Raw genomic sequence first — 10,082 nt, 5'->3', positions numbered from 1 at the left:
GGGCTTTCTTCACAGTAATCACCATGAGCACTACTAGTTCTTTGTAATTCACATCCAATAAAAAATAAAAATACAACAAAAAAACTAAAACAAAAGTGTAAAAAAAAATAAAAGAAAAAGAGACACAATCAGTTATATATATAACTGAAAATAACAACAAATCTGTTAAAAAGCTAAAAAATGAAATTTAAAAACCATTTACTAATTCGAGCGGAATAAGGATAAATAACAACATAGATAGACCGATTGGAACTTCATCTGCACCTAGTTTACACAAATCGAACGATTTATTGAAAACAAGAGTTAGGGTTCATGTAATTGAAAGATATAATTCAAATTAGGGATCTTAATTGTGAGTTCTTGGTTTCAATTTTAAAAGTTAGGTTTTGAATTTAGGGTTCTACGTTGAGAGTTCAGAAAGATGGGTGGAAAGGGGAAGAAATAGTGATGGAGAGAGAGAGAGAGATGTTCTTCCGTCATAGAGAGTTTTGATAGTTTTGATAGTTTTGATAGCTTTGATTTTTGATTTTGTGTTTTTTTAAATGTATATTTTGTCTATTCTATTTTTTCTAGTAGTGTTATGATGTTAATGTTCTGTAAATTATATGCCATCCTGGTACTATTTACAGCCACAGGGAACCAATTGCATCTACAACCAAAAAAAACCAAACAATGCTAACATCCCAACAAAAAACATCTAAAAACATCCAACAGAAACATAAAGATAAATTGATAGCAAATTTCTTAACATTCACTACAACAAACTCAATTCGTACATATATTCAAGTCTAAAATAAACATCTCAACCAAAAATAATAAAACCCAAATTCCCTAGTTACTACATCCAATATTATAAACATCTTTAATGCTTGCAAGTACCACTAACTGCATCATGATGTTGCGCAATTGCCAAAGTATCAGCCAAAACTGTCAGTTGTAGGCGACCTGCTTGACTTCTTCCCTTAAAATGTTATAACAGTGAGTATGTGTGTGTGTGTGCGCGCGCTCCATCTTAGGAATTGTACCATAGTGACAGTATAAAAGCCAAGCAGACCAAGCTGATGATCCAAGAATGAAAGTGACTGGAATTAAACTATTGAAGCAGGTTTAATATTGGACTAGTAATCATCTTATAGTTATGTGTATAGATCTGTTGGCTTCTAATCCAACGTGTGACAGTAAGAGTGGCGGTCATAGCAGATTTGTTTTATTAATTTTCATAAAAGATAGATTAAGAAGAATTATAATTACCTCTAATCAAATGCATAAGGATCAACTACATATGGATTCAGAGACCCTTCTGAGAATAGATCACCTATATTTGAAGGTTTTTGAAGTCCACCTCCCTAAATTCACCTATAATCAATAAAAAGTGACGAAATAAAGGGTTTTTATGGTTTCCTAATTGTTCCATATGTCAAAATTTATTAGTAATACATCTATAAGAGAAAACAAGTAATGTCATCTTTAATATCTTTATAAAGATGCTACAAACACAGTGTATATACTTTTATCTGTTCTTAACACGTGTGCCAGAGTTCTTACAAAGTTAAGTCAAATACAAGATGTTGTAACGATCCTCACATTTTCTTCAATGGTATTAAGATCATTTCTAAAGGAACCAGAAATGACCCATACTTGTGATAGACTGAATTCGTATTGATCAATTACTCGTGGCGCCCATACATTAATGTTGGCTTTAGCTCCATAATATCGATCTCCAGTGGCAAATGCTACTGCATGCTATAGTCAGAGGATCATAGTTCAGTTAGAAGCACAATTTGATAAGATGGCATGCAGCTTCTTGTTAGATTTTTGCCATGCTTAATTGTATTTCTGTGAACTTTTCGATTGCTTAGCCCTTCGTTTAACAATATCGACATTCTGATAGTTTGTGATCAGTTAAGAAAACACCATATAGACGCATTTGTCTATAAATTGATAACTTCTGTATCACAATACAGTTTTTTGTATCAAAAAAACAGTGTAGGTATATATAATTCATTAAGAAGGAAAGGTTATGTTCCATGAGAGGCTTTAGAAAGTCCATGGCAAAATTAGCTGTTTAATTGCCCAGTCTAAATATAAATGGTTATCGGATTTTAAAATTGAGTAAAGAATCAACCTCATGATCATTGCTCTGTAGTTTTTCTGATTGGAATAGTTCCTTCAGGACATGATTCACTTGTATTCACTTGCTGGTTGAAGGTGAAATAGAACACACTCTACAACATCTCCATCAGGACTCTAATCGGCCTTCCATATTTAGCAACCCCAACAGAAATGCAGGCCTCATTTATTGTTGAAGGAGACAACATAGTGGATTCAAGTATAGAGAAAAATCTAGTTCTTAGACGTGTTTGCGGAGTTAATAGTTTTTTTCCACCTTCATAAGAGTCAGGGTCAACAATGTTTACACAAACTTAACTCAGCAGATAAATTACGACAAGTATATTCCACTTGTAATAAGCATTATAAGTATCATGGAATCCTAGAGACATTAACCAGGGGAAGAAACAAACTCACTTTCTCCTTTCCTATGTTTTCTGCATAAAGAAAAAATTGCAGGACATAGGACCAGTTACTTATCTCGAGTTCTAAAAGTTTGATAATATCATAAAACTGAAAATTCTATTCCTTCAAATTGAAGACAGTGTGTTGCCCACCCAAATCATTGGCTAGTACAACTCAGAAGTCAAAAAATTGACAATTTTCATCTTATTTCGATGACATGGATCTATTGTGTTGAATATATCTTGTTGAAAAGTAAAAAAATTCATATTATTTCAGTGGCATAGATTCATCAAATTGAATATATCATGTTGCACATATAGTCTAAAACATTGAGAAGAGGTGAAAATAATCAGTTAATCACAGTTACTGAGGCATTATAATACCTATTGTGTAGACATCATAACTTACTGTTCAGTGTTAAAAACCTGACTTGCTTTTGTGGCGAATCAGGATTCACCTTCAGACACTTCTCTGCTCCAAACACTTCCAACTCAATCAACTGTCACAACTCCATTCCCAAAATAAATCATCAGCAACAACAATTTTTCTCTAATACATATAAAATACTTGATTATGTTTAGAATAAGTATCACTACATGGAACAAGTAATTCTCCTTCAACAATAAATAAGCTGGTTTGCTAATCTTCCTTAAATAAGCCCTTGCTCTCTGGAGCTTCCTTGTCGTGTCTGGAAGCCTGAAAGTCTGGTTGACAGGATTATGATAACCGGATTCCAAGGCGACGACAGGAGTCAGGAGAAAAACCAAGAGGAGGAAAGAAATATTCATTATTGTGATTACACTATTAATCATTTCATGCCTCACTCAGTATTTTCAAAAATATGACAATCTCATTTAGTCTTCGAATACGAGCAATACTAAAGTAAAAAATATGACTGCCTATAGTTAGGAGGTGTCCATATTTTCGCAATATGTATTACATAACTCAAGCTTTAAAGCTTCTGATCTATGAACAAAAACCTAATTAAAATCACAACCTAAAATTTTAAAATAATTTGAAATTTACATACCTATTCAAATCAAACTAGTTGCTTACAAGGCTTGATTTCAAGCTATTAAATCAAATATTCCCAATTTCAAGCTCAATTTGTTATGAAAAACTCCAACCCTTTCATCAAACCATTATCAATCACTTTCACCAAGGCCAGAATCTGACCTTCCACCAATCGATTTCGTATAAATCAAACCAAGGAAGTTTTTTTTAAGATTATTAAGCATGAATCGAACCCATTTCAAATTGGGCATGTGCTTAATTACGGTACATGGTTTGAATTTCTGAATTAGTGAGTACCAATTTGTGAGGATGATATAATTAGGGTTTGAGATGGGTTGATAGAGAGGTGAGAGAGAGACGAAATAGAGAGGATATTGAGTCTGAGGTTTGAGGTAGAGTTTCAGTGTTGAGAGAGATGGAGAGATAGAGAGAGAGAGAGAGAGAGAGAGAGAGAGAGAGAGAGAGAGAGAGAGAATCGAGGTTAATTACAGTCGGGCTTGAGAGAATGGAGAAATTTGAGAGAGATAATGTAGGAAAGGGGGAAATAAAAAATGAGGTAGCGGGGGAAAGTTTTTTGGTAAAAGGGGGAAAGATTTTTGGTAAAGTGGGGAAATATATGTATTAAAACAGGGAAAATGATAAGTCAAATTTGATTTTTTTTTTAAATTGGTCATACACAACGGCTCGTAAAAATAACCGATGTTAAAGTTTAAAACTTGTATTTGGAAGTTTTTTTGGGAACATAGACAATGGCTAGTATAAGAAACCGATGTCAAAAATATTTTAAACATCGCTTATTTGGAAACCGATGTTAAAAAATATTTTAACAGCGGGTGCTTTATGTGCAGATGTCTAATCACCGATGTCGTATGCAGTATTTTTAGTAGTGTGTGTCAAAAATACGTTCACAAAACTTCTCATTATGACCGATTAGTCCACAAATGAAACAAAAGGTGGGAACACCTTCATATTTAAAGTTTGCCCAGCACCACTGCGAATCTGATCTTCTTAACTTCATACGCCGTTTTAGTGGTTTATCAATGGGTATAGATACTCTATCTTGAAAGTAATCTCTCCAAATACCTACAAAGTTGTTGGCATCAGATTCCACATATGTCCCAATATAGTTTCCCACATCTCTAACCACTTTATGTGACATAAAACCTAGATCCATACCGTGCAACTGAACCCACATATCTATCTTATTTATCACCATTGTCCTCGGATTGTCTCCTGCCTTAAGTCTTTCAAATAACAACTGAAAACGCCCGAACGTCCATGGACTCCCTTCGATGACACGTTTAATGTCTACTTCATGATAGAACTGAAAAATATATCAGTTTGACTAAATTTCCTTCACATACATATTTCTTCCCGGTCTCCAAAGTGATGTCATTTGATGTTGCATCGCCTGGAAATCTATTGATGATTCGGTCAAGAAACGTCCAACTAAGCACCACCTTACGTCTATCTCATATGATATCTCGTTCGGTTCCTCGTACATGATACCTCCCTCCTCCTCATCTTCTATTCTGATTCTGGAAAAACTTTCCTCCATTGTCTGTTCTAGACTCTTTCTCAACATTGTAAATGACAGTATAAGACCACAACATTAACACTGAATCGAGATTGGAAACGATTAACAAAACTTAACAACTATACGACCATGCCAGATGGCAAGATAATTCGGACTTTTAACTAAGCGAAAGTAGATGTTTTAGAAGAATTTTATAATATGTGACCAGAAATTAAACATATATGTCCATGTATTTTAATAAAAATTTGGAATTTTTTTTCAAAAATCTAAATTTATTTTTGGAGTTAATACAAATACACCACTTAAAGTGAATTGGAGTTAATACAATTAGTCCGAGCGAGTTACAAATCTGGGATCAGGATTAGGTGGTTATGTGTTCAATTCGGTCTAAGATGTGCATGTTTAGTATTCTTTCCATCCGATCCATTTTGTTTTTTTTTTAAATTAAATCGATCAATTTTTTACTTAGTAATAAAAGTTATTGATTATTTTTAAAATCTAAAAATTACATATTAAATTAGATTAAATATATTTTTATTATTTTTAATTATATAATAGCTGTTAATTTCAGTGTCTAAATTCAAAATGAATATTTATTTATGGATGATGGGAGCATTTGACTTATATATTAATTTTAATAAGGTGAGGATAGTAAAGCCTAAATTCAGATGATTATTTAATTTTTAATGTTATTTTTATTATATTATAATAATATAAATTGTACATGTATTTCACTCTAAAAATACGTAACACTGTATTTTATAATTTATATGATCATTCATGATAAAAATGTGAAAAATAATATCAGTTAAGGATTGTAAGTTAAATCTCACCTTTTCATAAATAAAATATAAAAATCCACAAAGGGTAGTTTTAATCAAAGGATACTCTTTTTCTATTATTTTCCGAATATATAAAAAAAATAAAAAATGTTCGTAAGTAATTTGGAGATTTCACATAAATTAACAAATATTTAATTAGAAATTATTGATCAAGCGCATTTTACTATTATACATAAATAATTTAATTTAATTATAATATCTATGTATATTAGAGTTTGTTGAATTTATTAATATTAGATGGTAAAATATCATACTCAAAATCCATTCATACCCATTTGATAACAAACCTGAAATGAAATCATAGTGTGCCAAATCTTGTGCCAACAAATGCACTTATTTGTAATGCAAGCAATTGATCGGTAATTATATGAACTATGACTAATTAATTAATAGGCACATAATTAAATTATTAACATGGGTTCCCAAGGTTAAATTTAAAAAAAAAAAAGATATGTGTTTTTTAATGTGTTTCAGATATTTTGATGAAAAGAAAAAAAATAGAAAAAGATATTAAATATTGATCAATTTATCTTTAAAATTTTATTTTCAGGAGGGAGAAAATAAGTGAGAAATATTAATAATATAATAATTATATTAAATATTTTAATAAATTTTATTTCTTTTCCGCTTTTTTAAAACCTTGACAACATTATAAAGAAAATTATGAACCAAATCTTTTCCCTCTTTTCCTGCAGGGTAATTCAGTAGGCACATAATTGAATCATTTGGCACCTAATTTTTCAAATCTTTTGTTGGCTGATGGAGATGAACATCAACTTTGGGTTCCACAAATCAGCTTCTTGATCATTATAAAAAGCAGCTAGGCCTTGTATTCAGACTTTTTGGATGTAAACTACCATCGGTAGTGTTATATAGTTCATCACTGGCCTGTGGGGACGTTTTTTTATAACTTGTCTTTGTTCTTGACTTGCATAACAATTCTATATATGTGTTCTGTAATAATTTAAGACCCGTGTATTCCATCTATCTAGTATATACTAGTATATATTAGTAGTCCCTTAATGACTTTGAGTCATTGACATGCTACTTGGAACCTTCGCAACCAAACATTTTATTTTTATAACTGAAAACTAGATCCTCTTTATTTTATCTCAGTGCAACCAGTTCTATTATAATGACAAAATGATATTTCGGCTCTTAAAGTAATGATTCGTGTATCCATTAACTCAAATGAATGTGATTTGTACCTCTGGACCCTAAATGAGTGAGTGAGAGTATATCTGTATAAATTTTGAAGGGTAAATAAAACATATTACTTAACCGGATTTTTTAAACCGAAGAATGAATAATGAGATTCAATTCCTTCAGCGGATTTGTCATCGATTAAGACTGTGTTTTTCAGAGGGATTTTAAGGATTGTAACCCGAATGGATTCACTTTTGATAATTTAATCTCTTTTCGAGTGGCTTTTATTATGAGTTGTTCATCCCAGATTCCAGGTCCAAGTAAAGCCTGTAGAAGTTATAAAATAAACAATGCGGGCAAAGCATACTCTGTATATTGATTTGAGAGACTCTTTTGTGTTGATAGCTATGCTCTGTTAATATATAAGATTCTCTGCCGTGATGCCGAGTGTTGAGTTCGATTTCGTCACAACTCAGATAATGAATATATAGCCTTGATCTGCCGTGAAAGCCTTGATCTGGCAAATGTAGCCAAGGACAACTACACTAAATGACGCGGATAATCTATCTATAACGAAACCTCAGAAAAGATGAGATATGATATCTCGAGCACAAGAAAAACAAGGCATAGCTTTACAAGCTACTGTCATTTGCAGTGGATTTGTGACTTTTCTTGCTTCTAGGACTGAGATCAACTGCTAGTACCTTAAACCTTGTAAAAATGAAATGTCTAAAAAGGGTTGTGGATTATGTGATTAGCATGTCATGAATGCATCTTTCGAAAGAGAAGAATGGGAGCACAGCACTCATGTTTGACAGTAACAGGAAACAGAGAAAATAAACAACTAGCAAGATTACAGGACGAATCCTCTACACCTGCTAGCAACTAACATAAATTATCATGTCATCTTCAACATACTAATGAAGGAACTGAGTGGATAGATATCTATTGAAGTTACCAGCTTCTTTCTTTGAATGAGTGGATATTGCAGATGGTAGAACACCTCAGTTATAATGCACATATAACATCTGCTATGTCTGTATGCTGTTTGAAATTTTTCATGTAATTTTCTTCCAAACACACCCATGCTTCAATTCCTTCCCCGGATTTGTCATCAATCAGGACTACATTATTTTTCATGGGAATGTTGGGAATACTGAACCAAACAGGTTTTCCCCACCCAAAATCAGCTTCGTAAAATGGAAATTTAGACCAGCTAGTAAACGAAGCAGCAAAAAACATATTAGGATCTGAAAAACTATTCATCAGCTTATAGACCCCATGACTTATCATCGTTTCCCTTTCCTTCCCGTGTGACAAAACCGTTCGACAGGCATCCACAACTCCCTTGACAGATTCGGAAAGACAATTAACCAAACTTCCGAGCCCTACTACTCTTTCAGGTCCTACAACTGATTGAACACAGGATAATATATAGAGATTTCCAAATTGATGGTTGGGAAGAGGCGGAACTGTTCTTTTTCTTATATTAACTGCTTCAATAATTGTATAGGAGTTCGGGTTATCAGGGTTGGCAACATGTACATCGATGATGGCCTTACCTATTAATCCGGATATAGATTGTACCCTTGAAGGTAACAAGCTTGAATCATCCAATCTGGCCCTTTCTCGAATACTTGAAATCTTACTTTTGTCAAAGTGAAACATCTTTGTGACAATCTTATGCACTTCAATATTTTCCTTATCCCTTGCAAGTCCAGTAGGGAGACAAGGCAACATTTTCCCCGGAAACAGTGAAACAGAGTCGAAGTTAGGGGGATTGGCATGAAATTTTCATCAACGTACCCGAGTTCCTGCTTTGCAGAAATAGCCCACGCGTTGACAAATGACATTGTGGATGACATGTCAGCAATTCTGTGTGAACTACAGACTGTAATAGCAACTCCACCACAACTGAAGGCACTTACTTGTATTGCAAGTAAAGGATCGTCACATCCATCAATTGCACCTATGGGGCACGGAACTAAACCATTGAGCAGCTCAGCCTTCACATTCATCCGTTGGCTGACAAGATCATCGAGACGAATATCAACTTTGGCTTCAACATATTCAGCTCCTTGATCACCACAATCAACTGAGTGACTGTCTACACGATATCTTCCAGCAAAAGGATAAAAACTAGTCAAGACCTTGGATAGCGAATTCTTCAGGTGCTTGTACCTCAATGTAACATCGTGATTAGTATCCTGATCAGAGGCAGAGTAATAGAAAATGGTGGGAACGTTCATGTTTGGGGCTAATTCATCCATTAACGAAATATTGTAGTTTCGAAAGCTGGGTGGAGTAGGAGTATATGGTTTTATGAGCTCTCTGGATAGGATTTCAACTTTCATCTTGCCTGAACTTTGTACAATTATTGATGCACTTTGTTGATACAGCACCTTCTTTCAGATTGTATCATTTAACGCGTTTCAGAATTAATGTCAATATTTAATTTTTATATATAGAAAATTTAAATTCTTTCTGTACAGCTACACGCGATTCGATTGTTTTCCAAGAATGTTGGGCAAATATCGAATCTTTAAATTCCAATTCATGTTCTGATTCTGAAGTTTTATAACGGGACTAGATGTATAGACAAGAGTAATTCTCAACCTATCATATAATTTCCTATGTATTCTCCAGGCTTCCGATGAGATTTCTTTTGATATTAAGTTAACCCGCTTGAATACAACAGATGGAGTAGAAAGTCGATTCGGATGGCTTCCGGTGGAGTGACTTCCTATCCAGCTTCTCAGATTCAGGCGGCCTCCGATCCAAAGCCTTAATAGTCCCGATTAAGTCCGGTATATCCAATTAAAATCTATTTATCTGATTAGTTATCGGAGAAGGTAATTTTGTTTGTATTATTATACATGTAACACACTATATACACACAAATTCATATTCACTTATCAATTTTGTTGGCTAAATACAAAGTGCATGTAAAAAGATTACGATTTTGCCATTATTCTCTATTTACGAAGTGTTTCAAATTAGGATTTGGAATGGACACTGCACATGTGATC

General features: G+C 33.4%; 1 pseudogene; it reads right to left on the bottom strand.

The window, feature by feature from the left end:
• Positions 1 to 7,801: 7,801 nt before the first annotated feature.
• Positions 7,802 to 9,447, bottom strand: LOC141672975 (vinorine synthase-like; annotated as a pseudogene).
• Between the last annotated feature and the right edge of the window lie 635 nt (positions 9,448 to 10,082).

Source organism: Apium graveolens, chromosome 7 (genome assembly GCF_009905375.1).
Source record: "Apium graveolens cultivar Ventura chromosome 7, ASM990537v1, whole genome shotgun sequence".
Lineage (NCBI taxonomy): Eukaryota > Viridiplantae > Streptophyta > Magnoliopsida > Apiales > Apiaceae > Apium > Apium graveolens.
Note: the sequence above shows the minus strand (reverse complement) of the source record. Positions and strands in the feature narration are given on the sequence as shown.